Source organism: Sebastes fasciatus, chromosome 12 (assembly GCF_043250625.1).
Source record: "Sebastes fasciatus isolate fSebFas1 chromosome 12, fSebFas1.pri, whole genome shotgun sequence".
NCBI classification, from domain to species: domain Eukaryota; kingdom Metazoa; phylum Chordata; class Actinopteri; order Perciformes; family Sebastidae; genus Sebastes; species Sebastes fasciatus.
In genome coordinates this window covers 26,192,782-26,206,718 of record NC_133806.1, presented here as the reverse complement: position 1 = coordinate 26,206,718, position 13,937 = coordinate 26,192,782, and positions in this window count along the sequence as shown.

The following is a 13,937-nucleotide window of genomic DNA, read 5'->3' as shown; positions in this document are numbered from 1 at the left end:
CAAATATCAAGAAGTTACCCACCCAATGTAATATAAGTTAATTTTACCATGTAGAAATTTTCAAAAATGTTTTTATTTTATTTTATCAGTGTCTATTTAATTGTCAGACAATGCACCCTCTTTTTAACCTATAATCAAAATAGACAGATTTGTTATAGTGTGTGATACAACTGTGCAATAGACTAACAACTTATATATTTCTTAGCTTAATAGCTTTGCATTTAGAAAATGTATTGTGCATCAGAGATTTCCTAAAATAGTTCCCGGTAAAATTATGTATACATTATATAGTATCCTGTGTATAATATTGTGAAAAGGAAGAATTGTGAATCAGTGAATTTGTGAATATGAATGAGATGTAAGTTAATGTCCGATTTTGCACTCCAACTAACACTACTGTTTTTATTCTTACTTTTACTAGATCCTTTTGGATGGGCTGCCATGGCCGTGAAAAGGCCAGCCAAGTTGCGCGTTATTCTGAATCCTGATGACACCAGGAAGCTAATTCTGCCTAATGGAATTCCAGAGACGATGGAGCAGCTTATGGATGAAGTCAGGAAAGTGTGTGGGTTAAATGCGAATTTTAGACTGCAGTACCAAGACAGAGACTTTGGAGATGCACTAGTGAACTTGACATCTACTGCGGAACTTGAGGATTTTGCAACTGTCAAGGTCGTCCCCATAACTGATGATTGCAGCCAAGAATTAATTCTCAATGTCTGTGAGGATTTAGTGTCAACTCAATCAGATGACACAGAGCTCCTGTCCACACCCTCCAGCACTGTCTCTACAAGAACTGAGATGTGGCCAAGAGAATTTCCAATACCAACATTCTCCTTTGACACTGAACTGCAGTTAGAAAAGGGAAATGCCGTATATAGGTCAAACAAGACAAGGTTGACACTGAGTTCAAAAATAAAGTCAGATATTCTGGAAAAGGTAGCTGAAGAGATATTCAAGTACAAAGCCTACCCAACAGATTCTGACTTCAGTGACGTTGCCAAAGCACTAATCAAGAAGCATCCATGCCTCTCTGAACCTGGTTCATACAGCGGTTGCTACGGGTGGAAGCAGCGGCTGAAGACAAAAATGGGCAACTACCGAACTCAGCTCAAGGGCATCGGGTGTTCTGAATTACTTGCAAATTCATTGAAGTCCAAAGCTCCAGAGGATGCATTGCCAGCAAAAAAAGTAAAGAGACCTAGGAGAGGAGAGGCCAACCACATACCTGACATTCCAACTGGAGAGACCCCTGAAAAATTAGAAAATGAGAGACTGACACTTTTAAGCGAAGTGAAGAAGCGAAACAACCGTGCAGTGATAAAGGACAAAATGAACAAGACCTTTTCACTGCGAAGACAGGACATTGTGGGAAAAGAATCAGGAGTGGAAGAGTTGAAAGTTAGATGGCCTGCATTGTTCACAATGGATGAGGTAAGTAACTTCAGTGGTGGCCTGTAAAGTAAATGATATTATCCCCTATCATAAGAAACCTACTTGATGTCAAAAATAAGATTTCACACACCACACCGCTGTAATGTAACGTGTAATGTAAGAACATTTGCATGTGCTATTTTGTTTTTTAAAGATTAATGCTGAATTCATGAGGATCACAACTGTTCCACTTCAACCGCGATTCCTGGCGTCCTTGGACAAGCACCACAGCAAGCTGATTGACATCATCAGAAACAAGGGAGGAGTTGTCAGGGAGAAGACCCGGAACATACTGAAAGTTCTTGATCAAGTATGTACTGGTACATACAATACACAAAAATGTGCCTTATATCACATAAATAGTAACATTGTAAATAGAAGCAATAGTGCTCATCTTGTCAACACATTTGATTGTGGAGTTAGATTACACGTTGGAAGATGTACTACGTTTATCTTCTCAGTTTGACGGGCCTTTTAACTGGTTTGCTAAAAGCATTTGTAAATCACAATCGCTGTAACTCCCATATGTGCATTATGTAGTGTTTGAATCTTCAGGTTACACCGATAAGTTGCAAAATTGGACAGCATAGTTTTGCATTATATGTGTGTGTTTGTGCTCTCACCTAAAGCCTCGAGGTGAATCAAAAAAGAGTGTCTGCTGAAGTGCCTTATTCTGTACCTTGGGGAAGACGTGGACAAACTTATCAAGGAGTATCTGGTAAGTAGTTTTGCATGAATCACTTAAGCTTTAGACAAGATAAAACATTGAATATTCAAACTTTAAAGCTCATATACATGGTGTCAGTTCCTATAAAAATAGTCAAGCGTATCATACATTCATGTACCGTACATTTGACTATGCCTATAATTATTGTGGAGTTCTCTGCCCCCCCAGTGTTCATTAATCCTCATGTTTTTTTAGAATTTAATATGTCTAACACAACGACTAAAGTGTATGTGCTAGTTTATATGTAATATTTTGTAAAACGCTATAGTGTGGCTATATTTGGCTGGAACGTATTAAGATATTTTAAGTGCAGTGTGAAATAATTGTCACTTCAGAGCAGCAGCAGTGCAGATGGAGCAGCAAAAGCCTGAACATAAAATCAATATTATATCCAAATATTGGATTGTGGAAAGTGTCAGTCTGTGGCCAGATTGAAATTAATGAAAATATGAAGACACAAGGCAGTTGTATCTTTTAACATTATAGTGAATCTTATAGTAGTATGTATGCTACTGTATTGTAATATTTAAGATGTTATAACTTTTTGGATATAGGTTTTATTAATACGTGTACCAATGCTTTATTTGCGATAAAGTCAAATGTTTGCTATGAGGAAAATATTTGGAGGAGCTGCCATTAATCTGCTGGACTTTGCAAGTCATTAACATTTTCGCATCACTAGAACCCCAATTTAAGTTTTTTATTGAGATTTGATTGAGAGATTTGTTTGTATAGATATTTTCTTGTATTGGTACATCAGTCAGTGGTTTCATCAGAATCGTTTTCTCATAAATGTCTTGTTTTTTATCAGGTTGTGCAGAAGGATGAAGCTGAAACCGAGCTTGAGAGGTGTACAATGGCAGTGTTTGTCATCAGGGAGGAGGAGGATCCTCTCCAGCCACCACATGACATTGGGATTGTTCTTGAAGGTGTGGAAGTCCTTAATGAGTTGCCATCGGTCGCACATGCATGTGCCATGTTATTTGGCTTCATTATGCTCTAAACTTGAGCTATCCAGGTGAGCTCAAATACACTTTTGATGCACTACAGAAAATGTTCATGGAGATAGAGCCAAAGAAAATGACACGCAAAGTGTGCAGTCTGAGTGTCAAGCTCTAAATACTGGATCAATCAAGAAAGACATTTGGATACAGCATGTTTTTTGTTCTGTTTTATAGCTTGTATTCAAATACATTCCAAGATGATGGAAGAGTTTCATTGTTAATTGTAAATAAGAGAGAGAAACAGACTTTAATTCAAAACTGGCTCCAGAGGATGCATTGCCAGCAAAAAAAAAGTGGAAAGGCCAACGACATACCTAACAGAGACTGTCACTTTTAAGTGATGTGAAGAAGCGAAACAACTGTGCAGTGATAAAGGACAAAATGGACAAGACTTTTTCACTGCAAAGACAGGACATTATGGGAAAGGAATCAGGAGTGGAAGAGTTGAAAGATAGATGGCCTTAATTTCAGATTTTCCCTGTTAACAGAATTATTTCTGTGGTATAAATATTGTGGCACTGTTATTAACACTGAAATGTGAATAATACTAAATTCACAATGACCAGCAATTCAGTACTAGTAATGGTAATGTTCTTAAACTGACTTATGCACAAAAGAGCAAGCTTTGTTCATAGATTGCACCCCCAGCAATTGAACTGCACTTTTCCTTGGTTGTTTTTTTGGGTCTCTTGATCTCACATTTGTAATGGTTCAAAATAATGTGACATTCATACATTCTGGTCATTTTATCAAAGGATAGTCACTGTTAGAATCTATTTTTACATTTCTTAATGGCTATTACATTACATATCTCAGGTTCTAAAGGAGAGATGTACAAACCCGTTTCACATGTTAAGATATCTGTGGTTAAGGTTACAGAAAGATTGCATAAGGTTTAAAAAACATTGAAAAGATCATGATTTATTTGATTTTATAGTTACTATGTATTTTTCCTCAAGTGTTGAGTATACTTGCTAGCTTTATTGGCCGCACAATTCATTGTGGGTTTCCTTTTTTTTTTTTTTTTTTTTTCTTTTTTTTAGTACATAACAGAAAAGGTGATGCATATTTTAAAAAGACATCACAATAAACATTTAGGTATTTGAAGAGAATATTCCTGTCTTTATTAATAGTAAACTAAACTAAACATTGTCTGTAACAAAATGTTTTTTTAATTTGATCTTATGTGAAACTTCTACTAGCTTTTGTTTATGTGAAAATGTAAGTTGTAAAAAAACAAAAAATGCTATTGTATTGACACAGATAAAGTATCATTTTGGCTTGCAACTAAAGAAAATATATTGATTGAGGTAAATTAAAATTTTAGTTTGTTTGTACTGAATCAGAAATTTGACTTGAGAAAACTTAATAAAACTAGATGTAACAAATTAACTTGATTTTTTTAAGTTAATCCAAAGTAAAACTCTAAGTTGTAACAAAGTAATAAATTGCATGTAACAAATTAAAGCATTTTAATTAGTTTATTCCAAAGTAAAACTCTACTTGGATGTAATAGTAAATATTAGTTTTTTCCAAAATGAAAAATTAAGTTGTAACAAAGTAAAAAAATAGTTTATGGTCTTCATAATAAATAATCTTTTTACTTTGTGTGAATGTAAGTTTTTGACTTTGGCCAAACAAATATTTTGATTTATATTAAATCATAATTACGGTTTCAACCAAATCATAAATACAATTTGAGAAAAACTAATAAAATTAGATGTAACAAATTAACTTGATTTTTTTAAGTTAATTCAAAGTAACATTTTTTTCAGTGCAGCTGAGAGGTGGTCATCAGTGATAGAGGATCTGTATCTGGATTTGTTGAACTTCATCACTGAGAATGTCTGTTCACATACGTAGGTAGATCCAAAGAGGACTAGAATCTTCTGAGCATGCCTCCTCATATGTGGAAAGTTCTCCTCTTTGAGGGAAGAGTAGAAGTCAAGTAGTGAGCTGCCAGCTCCTCCGTGATTTTAAAGTCCGTAGATATCCCACGTATGAAAATGAGTAGCTGGGCAGTGTCACGTACATCGCAGCTCTCATCCAAAGCCAGGGAAAAATAGTCGAAGCTGACCGCTCTGTTCTTCAGCTGAAGTTCCAGATTCTCCGCGATGTCAACCCTCCTCGTTACAGTCCGTCGCGAGAGGGGCACGTTCTCAAAAGCTCCCTTTTTCTCCGGGCATATTAGGGCAGCAGAGTCCAGCAAACACTCCTTAATAAACTCCCCGTCAGAAAACGGTTTACTTTTTTTAGCGATTTTGTGGGATATGACATAACTTGTCTTGACAGCTGCATCTCTGGATGTGCAACGTTTAGTAAAAAGTCCTTGTTGGTTTTGCAGCTTGGCTAGCAAAGCATCCGACTCCCTTGCGCGCTCTTGTTCAGACAAGTTCTTGTATTTCTCCTCGTGTTTGGTCACGTAGTGGCGATTCAAATTGTAATCCTTGAACACGGCGACCTGTACACTACAAACTAAGCAGTGTGTTTTCCCCCCGTGTGTTGAAGTGAATATGCTGATACAGTTTTTGAAAAATGTTCCTTAAATTAGCCCGGTTGAAGTCCCCCGCAACAATGAGTGCGGTCTTGAGGTGCGCGGTCTCCTGCACGTTAACTGCTCTGTGTAACTCCCGGAGCGCTCTGTCCGTGTCGGCCTGGGGGGGGATATAAACAACGGCGATGATAACCGATGTAAATTCCCTGGGTAGCCAACAAGGCCGACACTGCAGCATGAGGTACTCCAAGTCAGGGGAGCAGAAGGTGCCGATGGTCTCCGTGTGGCAGATAACATTGCAGTTTCTGATGTCCGGCTGGAAACATATCCGCTCCCGCAGCTCGCTCAGCTTGTTGTCGAGAGACTGCACATTAGCCAGTAACATGGTGGGGAGTGGGGGGCGATGAGTGCGCCGTCTCAGCCAAACCAGGACCCCGGCTTGCCGGCCTCTCCTTCTCTGTTGGGACCCGAACTTCGGTCGGACCCCGGCTCGCCTGTCTGTCCTCCTCAGTTCAGGAAAGAGAGTTAAATCCAGAGTGAGGAAGTCCCGGCTGTGGTGAGTGCTCGTCTTTCTGATGTTCAGAAGTCTCTCTCTGTGTCGTATGGTGAGTTTTCAGATTGAACCCAAACGCAGAGTGACTGGCAGGACAGGTAGTTTTGAAAATAAAGCGAGCTTTAATAAAGCTGAACAAATCCAAAACACAAAAGGCAGGGAGGGGAACCAGGTACAAAACAACAAATAGAAACAAATAACAAAAACCAAACAGAGGACCAAAACCAAAAATCACATACCAGGGAAAACACGAGGAACACCAGGATTAGAGTAGGAGGAAACATGGAACACGGAGGACAAGGTAGACGGGGCTGGAGAGACAAGACGAACCGACAAGGACAGAGGGGAACACACAGGCTTAAATACAGGACATGATACACACAGGTGAAACAAATCAGGGCGGGGCAGACAATCAACAAAAGGCGGGAAAACACACAAAGGAGGGAAGTAAAACCAGACAAGACACAGGAGGAGTGAATCACCAAAATGAAACAGGAAACACCGGAATAATATATAAGAAACCAAATCCAAAATCACAACAGTTCATAATAATAAGCTGGCACAGCCAGAACATGACATAGCCTCCCCCTCAAGGGACGGATCCCAGACGTTCCACAAACAGAACCGGGTGGGCGGAGGGGGGTCCGGAGGAGGGACTCCAGGAACCTTGGGCACCGATTATCTCAGGCGGACGGCCCGAGGGCAAAACCGGGACAGAGTCAGGGAACTCGGGCGGACGGCCTGAGGGCAGGGCAGAGACAGAGCCGGGACACTCCGGTGGATGACCCGGGGGCAGAACCGGGACAGAGTCTGGGAACTCGGGCGGACGGCCCGGGGTCAGGGCAGAGTCAGATCCGGGAAACTCAGGCGGACGGCCCGGGGGCATGGCAGAGACAGAGCCGGGAAACTCCGGTGGATGACCCGGGGGCAGAACCGGGACAGAGTCTGGGAACTCAGGCGGACGACCCGGGGACAGAACCGGGACAGAGTCTGGGAACTCGGGTGGACGGCCCGGAGGCAGGGCAGAGTTCGAGCCGAGACACTCCGGCAGATGACCCGGGGGCAAGGCAGAGTCAGAGCCGGGAAACTCGGGCGGACGGCCCGGGGGCAAGGCAGAGTTAGAGCCGGGGAACTCGGGGTCTTGGAACTGTGGCCCAGCAGTCACAGGAACAAGGTTTTTGGGCTGAAACCCAGGCGAAACAGGAGGTGACGGTTGCGACCCAACCGGCGAACCGGACGGAGCAGGAGGTGGCCGTTGCGACCCAACCGGAACAGCAGGTGACGGTTGCGACCCAACCGGAACAGCAGGTGGCGGTTGCGGCCCAACCGGCACAGGAAGTGACGGCTGCGACCCAACCGGAACAGCAGGTGACGGCTGCGGCCCAAACGAAACGAAGGTCGACCAGACCCCCGACAGGAAACGTGGAGTGGAGGTCGACCAGACCCCCGACAGGAGACGTGGAACAGAGGTCGGCCTGACCCCCGACAGGAGACGTGGAACGGAGGTCGCCCAGACCCCCGACAGGAGACGTGGAGCGGAGGTCGACCAGGCCCCCGACAGGAGACGTGGAACGGAGGTCGCCCAGACCCCCGACAGGAGACGTGGAGCGGAGGTCGACCAGACCCCCGACAGGACACTTGGAACAGTAGTCGGCCGGACCACCGACAGGACCCTTGGAACAGGAGTCGCCCGGATCGCCGACAGACGACATGGAGCGGAGGTCGACCGAACCCCCGACAACACACCTGGAACGGGAGTCGGCCGGACCCCCGACAGGACACTTGGAACAGTAGTCGGCCGGACCACCGACAGGACACTTGGAACAGAAGTCGGCCGGACCACCGACAAGATACTTGGAACAGGAGTCAACCGGACCGCCGACAGAACAGGAGTCGGCCGGACCACCGACAAGATACTTGGAACAGGAGTCAACCGGACCGCCGACAGAACAGGAGTCGGCCGGACCCCCGACAGGACACCTGGAACAGGAGTCGACCGGACCGCCGACAGGACACGTGGAACGGAAGTCGACCGGACCGCCGACAGGACACGTGGAACAGGAGTCGGCCGGACCGCCGACAGGACACGTGGAACAGGAGTCGGCCGGCCCGCCGACAGGACACGTGGAACAGGAGTCGGCCGGACCGCCGACAGGACACGTGGAACAGGAGTCGGCCGGACCGCCGACAGGACACGTGGAACAGGAGTCGGCCGGACCGCCGACAGGACACGTGGAACAGGAGTCGGCCGGATCGCCGACAGGACACGTGGAACAGGAGTCGGCCGGCCCGCCGACAGGACACGTGGAACAGGAGTCGGCCGGATCGCCGACAGGACACGTGGAACAGGAGTCGGCCGGCCCGCCGACAGGACACGTGGAACAGGAGTCGGCCGGACCGCCGACAGGACACGTGGAACAGGAGTCGGCCGGATCGCCGACAGGACACGTGGAACAGGAGTCGGCCGGACCGCCGACAGGACACGTGGAACAGGAGTCGGCCGGACCGCCGACAGGACACGTGGAACAGGAGTCGGCCGGACCGCCGGCAGGACACGTGGAGCAGGAGTCGGCCGGACCTCCGACAGGACGCTTGGAGCAGAGGTTGGCCGGACCTCCGACAGGAAGCTTGGAGCAGAGGTCGGCCGGACCTCCGACAGGAAGCTTGGAGCAGAGGTCGGCCGGACCTCTGACAGGACGCTTGGAGCAGAGGTCGGCCGGACCTCCGACAGGACGTTTGGAGCAGAGGTCGACCGAACCTCCGACAGGACGCTTGGAGCAGAGGTCGGCCGGACCTCCGACATGACGCTTGGAGCAGAGGTCTGCCGGACCTCCGACAGGACGCTTGGAGCAGAGGTCTGCCGGACCTCCGACAGGACGCTTGGAGCAGAGGTCGACCTGACCTCCGACAGGAAACTTGGAGCAGAGGTCGGCCGGACCTCCGACAGGACGCGTGGAGCAGAGGTCGACCTGACCTCCGACAGGAAACTTGGAGCAGAGGTCAGCCGGACCTCCGACACAGGAGTAGGCTTGGATTTGGATGGAACACTGAGCAACTTAGGAGAACGCCGCCTCTGAGGCCCACGCTTCCTTCTGTGAGATCCCACCCCTAGCATGACATCTGGCTCGAAGCTAGTGTCCTGGATGCCAGCATGGCGAGGAGCAGACTGGAAACTCAGTGGGCCTCCCAGGGCAAGGCGGGTTCCCAAGAACCGATCCGGGGCTGATGCTAGCCTAGAGCTAGCTGACTGCTGGGGCATGGGCCGGAAGCTCAGGAAGCCAACATTAACAGCCTGGAGTGGAGAATGGTGACTAGTAGGCAGGAAGAGCTGATGGGTGTGCATGAACTGGTTAAGTCTCTTAAGTACAATGTCTAAGTGGGGCACAAAATGGCTCACCCATGGCTTCTCCTTAAAATATTGCCTCTGTACTGCAAGCTGTTCCAAGATGGAACTCCAAGCCTCAGAATCCGCAGAAACGAGTCCTTCCACAGTCCTTTCAAAATCCAAAACTTTTAACGAAAAAATTCGCAGCTCTGCTGGGTCCATTTTAATTGGTCGGTTCGTTCTGTCGTATGGTGAGTTTTCAGATTGAACCCAAACGCAGAGTGACTGGCAGGACAGGTAGTTTTGAAAATAAAGCGAGCTTTAATAAAGCTGAACAAATCCAAAACACAAAAGGCAGGGAGGGGAACCAGGTACAAAACAACAAATAGAAACAAATAACAAAAACCAAACAGAGGACCAAAACCAAAAATCACATACCAGGGAAAACATGAGGAACACCAGGATTAGAGTAGGAGGAAACATGGAACACGGAGGACAAGGTAGACGGGGCTGGAGAGACAAGACGAACCGACAAGGACAGAGGGGAACACACAGGCTTAAATACAGGACATGATACACACAGGTGAAACAAATCAGGGCGGGGCAGACAATCAACAAAAGGCGGGAAAACACACAAAGGAGGGAAGTAAAACCAGACAAGACACAGGAGGAGTGAATCACCAAAATGAAACAGGAAACACCGGAATAATATATAAGAAACCAAATCCAAAATCACAACAGTTCATAATAATAAGCTGGCACAGCCAGAACATGACACTCTGTTGTAACTGATCCTGGGGGCTTTGTTGTTGTTGTTGTTGTTGTTGTTATTGTCGCCGTCGTCCACTCTTAGACGTTGTTTGACTTAACTAGGTGCTATAGAGCCTGAAACTATCAAGAAACCTAAAACTAGCAAACTTAACAAAATAACATAAAACTGGCAGAATACAAACTAACCTTTAAAAAAAACACTAAAATAACCTAAACAGGTACGGAGCTCCTGGCATGTCGCCCTCTCTCTACGGCGCCATGGTAACCAACTCTGAACCAAGATATGGTTCAGAGCTTCGACTCCAGGAACCATCAGGCCCATTAACTGCAGCCTCATCTTCTCATGTGCCATTGAATTAAGTATTTGCCTCCTATATACTTAGTGTAAGTTTAGCCTTACCAGTTTCAGGGCCTGGCCCCTATATCACTTCTATTACCTCTACCAACACCTCAAATTCCTATCCATGTGCCATAACGACCCTCATGAGTTTGTAATGTTGAAGATGACTTTCACTAACATACTACCAGCAGAGGAACCTGAACTATACAAATTCCATTTCCTACTGGATCAACTACGTCTCCCCTCTGCTCGCCATATTGCACTCTCCTATGCCCATGACCCACAACCTTTCACCATGGCACTGGAAGCGCTAGAGCGACAGTATGGCCAACCACATCACCTGGCATTAAAGGAGATACAGACCATATTAAATCTCCCTAAAATGGCTTGTGGAGATGCTGAGGGGTTTCAAAACTTTGCAGTTAGAGTAAGGTCATTAGTGGGCATGTTACAATCACTAAGATCAGGAGAAGATGCAGCTAGCCTGTGCTTTATATGTTCAGCGATTGTTGAGTAAACTCCCTGTAGAACTAGTTTCTAACTTTGCCAGACACGTCCGTTCAGCCTCTCCCAATGCTCACTACAACCTAGTGGACTTTTCTGCATGGCTTGAAGGAGAGGCGGAATGCCAAGCAGTTGTAGCACAAGCCAACAACCTTCAAATCCGTGCCCCCCAAATTCAAAGGAAGGATACAAATCAAGGATTCAAGTTTCCATCAGCTACCATTCTCCACCGGGCAGATCGGAAGCCTTCACATGGACGCACTGCATCAGGACCTCAGCCACAACCCCAAACGAGGTATCCATGTGTATACTGTCAGTCAACCTCCCATTACCTGATAATCTGTGAAAGCTTAAAGGATTTAAGCACAGATAAAGTGGTAAAATGGTTGAAGGAACAAAATAAGACATTTGATAACCCCCTTTCTGATCTACAAGAGTAGACTGTTTTGGTCCCCTAAACATTAAAGTGGGGCGCCGGGTAGAGAAACGATGGGGAATACTGTTCAAGTGTATGACCACCAGATGTTCCCATATAGAACTGTTAAACAGTCTTGATTCTGACAGTTTTCTTATGTCCCTCAGGCGTTTCATTGCACGTAGAGGATGCCCTAATGAGCTCCTTTCTGACTGTGGCACCAACTTCAAAGGAGGAGACAGAGTGCTGAGAGAAGCGTTCGCAGCCATGAATCCACACCTGAGAGAACAGCTAGGTAAATTCAAAATACGGTTCCACTTTAACCCTCCAAATGCCCCTCACTTTGGGGGAATGTGGGAAAGGGAAATCAGATCCATTAAAGCTGCTCTCAGGGTGACAGTGGGAAGTCAAACAGTTTTTGAGGAAGTCCTAAACACAGTCCTAGTGGAGATAGAAGGAATTCTAAATTCCACACCAATCGGATATGCATCCGCTGACATAGCAGACCCTGACCCCATTACCTCAAATCTCCTTCTCATGGGGCGGCGAGATGCTTCTCTTCCACAGGCTGTCTATGCAGAAACCAACTTGCTTGGACGCAGGTGATGGAGGCACAGTCAAATACTAGCTGATCGTCTTTGGTCGTCCTTCATTAGAAACTACCATCCCAACCTGCAGGTATGGACTAATTGGCAAAAGGACACCCAGAATCTCAAGGAAGGAACAGTAGTATTGATAATGGACCCCCAGCTACCTGGAGGATTATGGCCTGTACGGAAAGTGTCACAAATCCTCCCAGGTCACGATGGAAGGACTCGAAAAGTGGAGGTCACATCGAAAGGGAAAAAGATTTATTAGACCAGTGGCCCGACTGGTCATTCTTTCACCAGTTGAATCTGACTCCAGTGAATAATTTGTGATTCGTTTATCAAATTCAAATGTACCATTTGAAGGGGCGGCTGTTAAATTACAAGTCTCGACCCCACCTGCAAGCATGGTATAGAATGCCATAAGAATACAATAAGTTGTTGGAACGGCTCCCTGGATCCTGTGTTTAAATGTGCACCACATCAGATGTTTTATGAACCAATGCCACCACAAGCAGCATAGCTTCTTCAGCAAGATTTCACAGATCGGAGGAAAGCAAGCAATCATTCTCTAAAGCCTGAAAACAGAGCCATGAGGAGTTGCAGAAGTCTAGTTTTCTCTCAGAACACTTGAATTACAATATGCCAAAGGGTAGTATGGAATTTTAGCCCAATGATGCCAACAAATATACTGCCTACTGAAGCTTTAAATAAAACAAGTTATCAGGAACACAAGCAAATGAGTGGGCCACCAACAGAGATGTGATAAGTTAATTAAGTCTGGACACTTTATTTATTTCACTTTCTATTATTTCTTGGCAAAATAAACAAGGTTCATTTAACATTTTACAGCAAAGGGTTGCACAGTAGCCCCTTTAGGCCTACTACACACACATAGAACATGTAGTAGCATATCATAAAATGAAATAAATTAATATACTACTTATATACAAACCCTTACATATATATATATACATAGAGAGGTTTTAGTTTATAGTGGGACTAAGGGTCGTGCAATGATATGATAAACAGAAAACAATAGAAAAGTTACAAAGAGGGGGGATATTTTGGGTTAAATATTTGCCAGCAGATATTTGATACAAAACAAAAATTAAATCCAAAATATTGTACACAAATAGGCCCACTGTCCCATATTAATACATAGCATTAATACACACAAAACATTACTACATATGTACAGCTATATGCCACTTTGCATACATATGTAGAAAATGGAACCTGCCAAAATCAAAAATAAATTGATTACTCGATAAATAAATAATTAAATGATATTTCTGTTTTAAGTTGCTTCTTTAGGGGGCCAGTGGTTAGCACTGGCACCTCACAGCAAGAGAGACGCAGGTTGGAATCCGGCTTTGGGTCCTTCTGTGTGGAGTTTGCATGTTCTCCCAGTGTTAGCGTGGGTTTTCTCCGGGTACTCCGGCTTCCTCCCACAGTCCAAAGACATGCAGGTTAGGTTCATTGTTGACTCTAAATTGCCCGTAGGTGTGAATGTGAGTGTGAATGGTTGTCTGTCTCTATGTGTCAGCCCTGCAATAGGCTGGCGACCTGTCCAGGGTGTACCCCGCCTTCGCCCAATGTCAGCTGAGATCGGCTCCAGCCCCCCCGCGACCCCTAAAGGGATAAGCAGTTGCAGATGATGGATGATGGATGAATTAGCTTCTTTATTTGTCTTTGTATTCATTTCCTTATTCATTTACTCTTCTGTTTAATTTTCCCTTTTATTTATCTATGTATTTATTTATATATAGAATATATATAT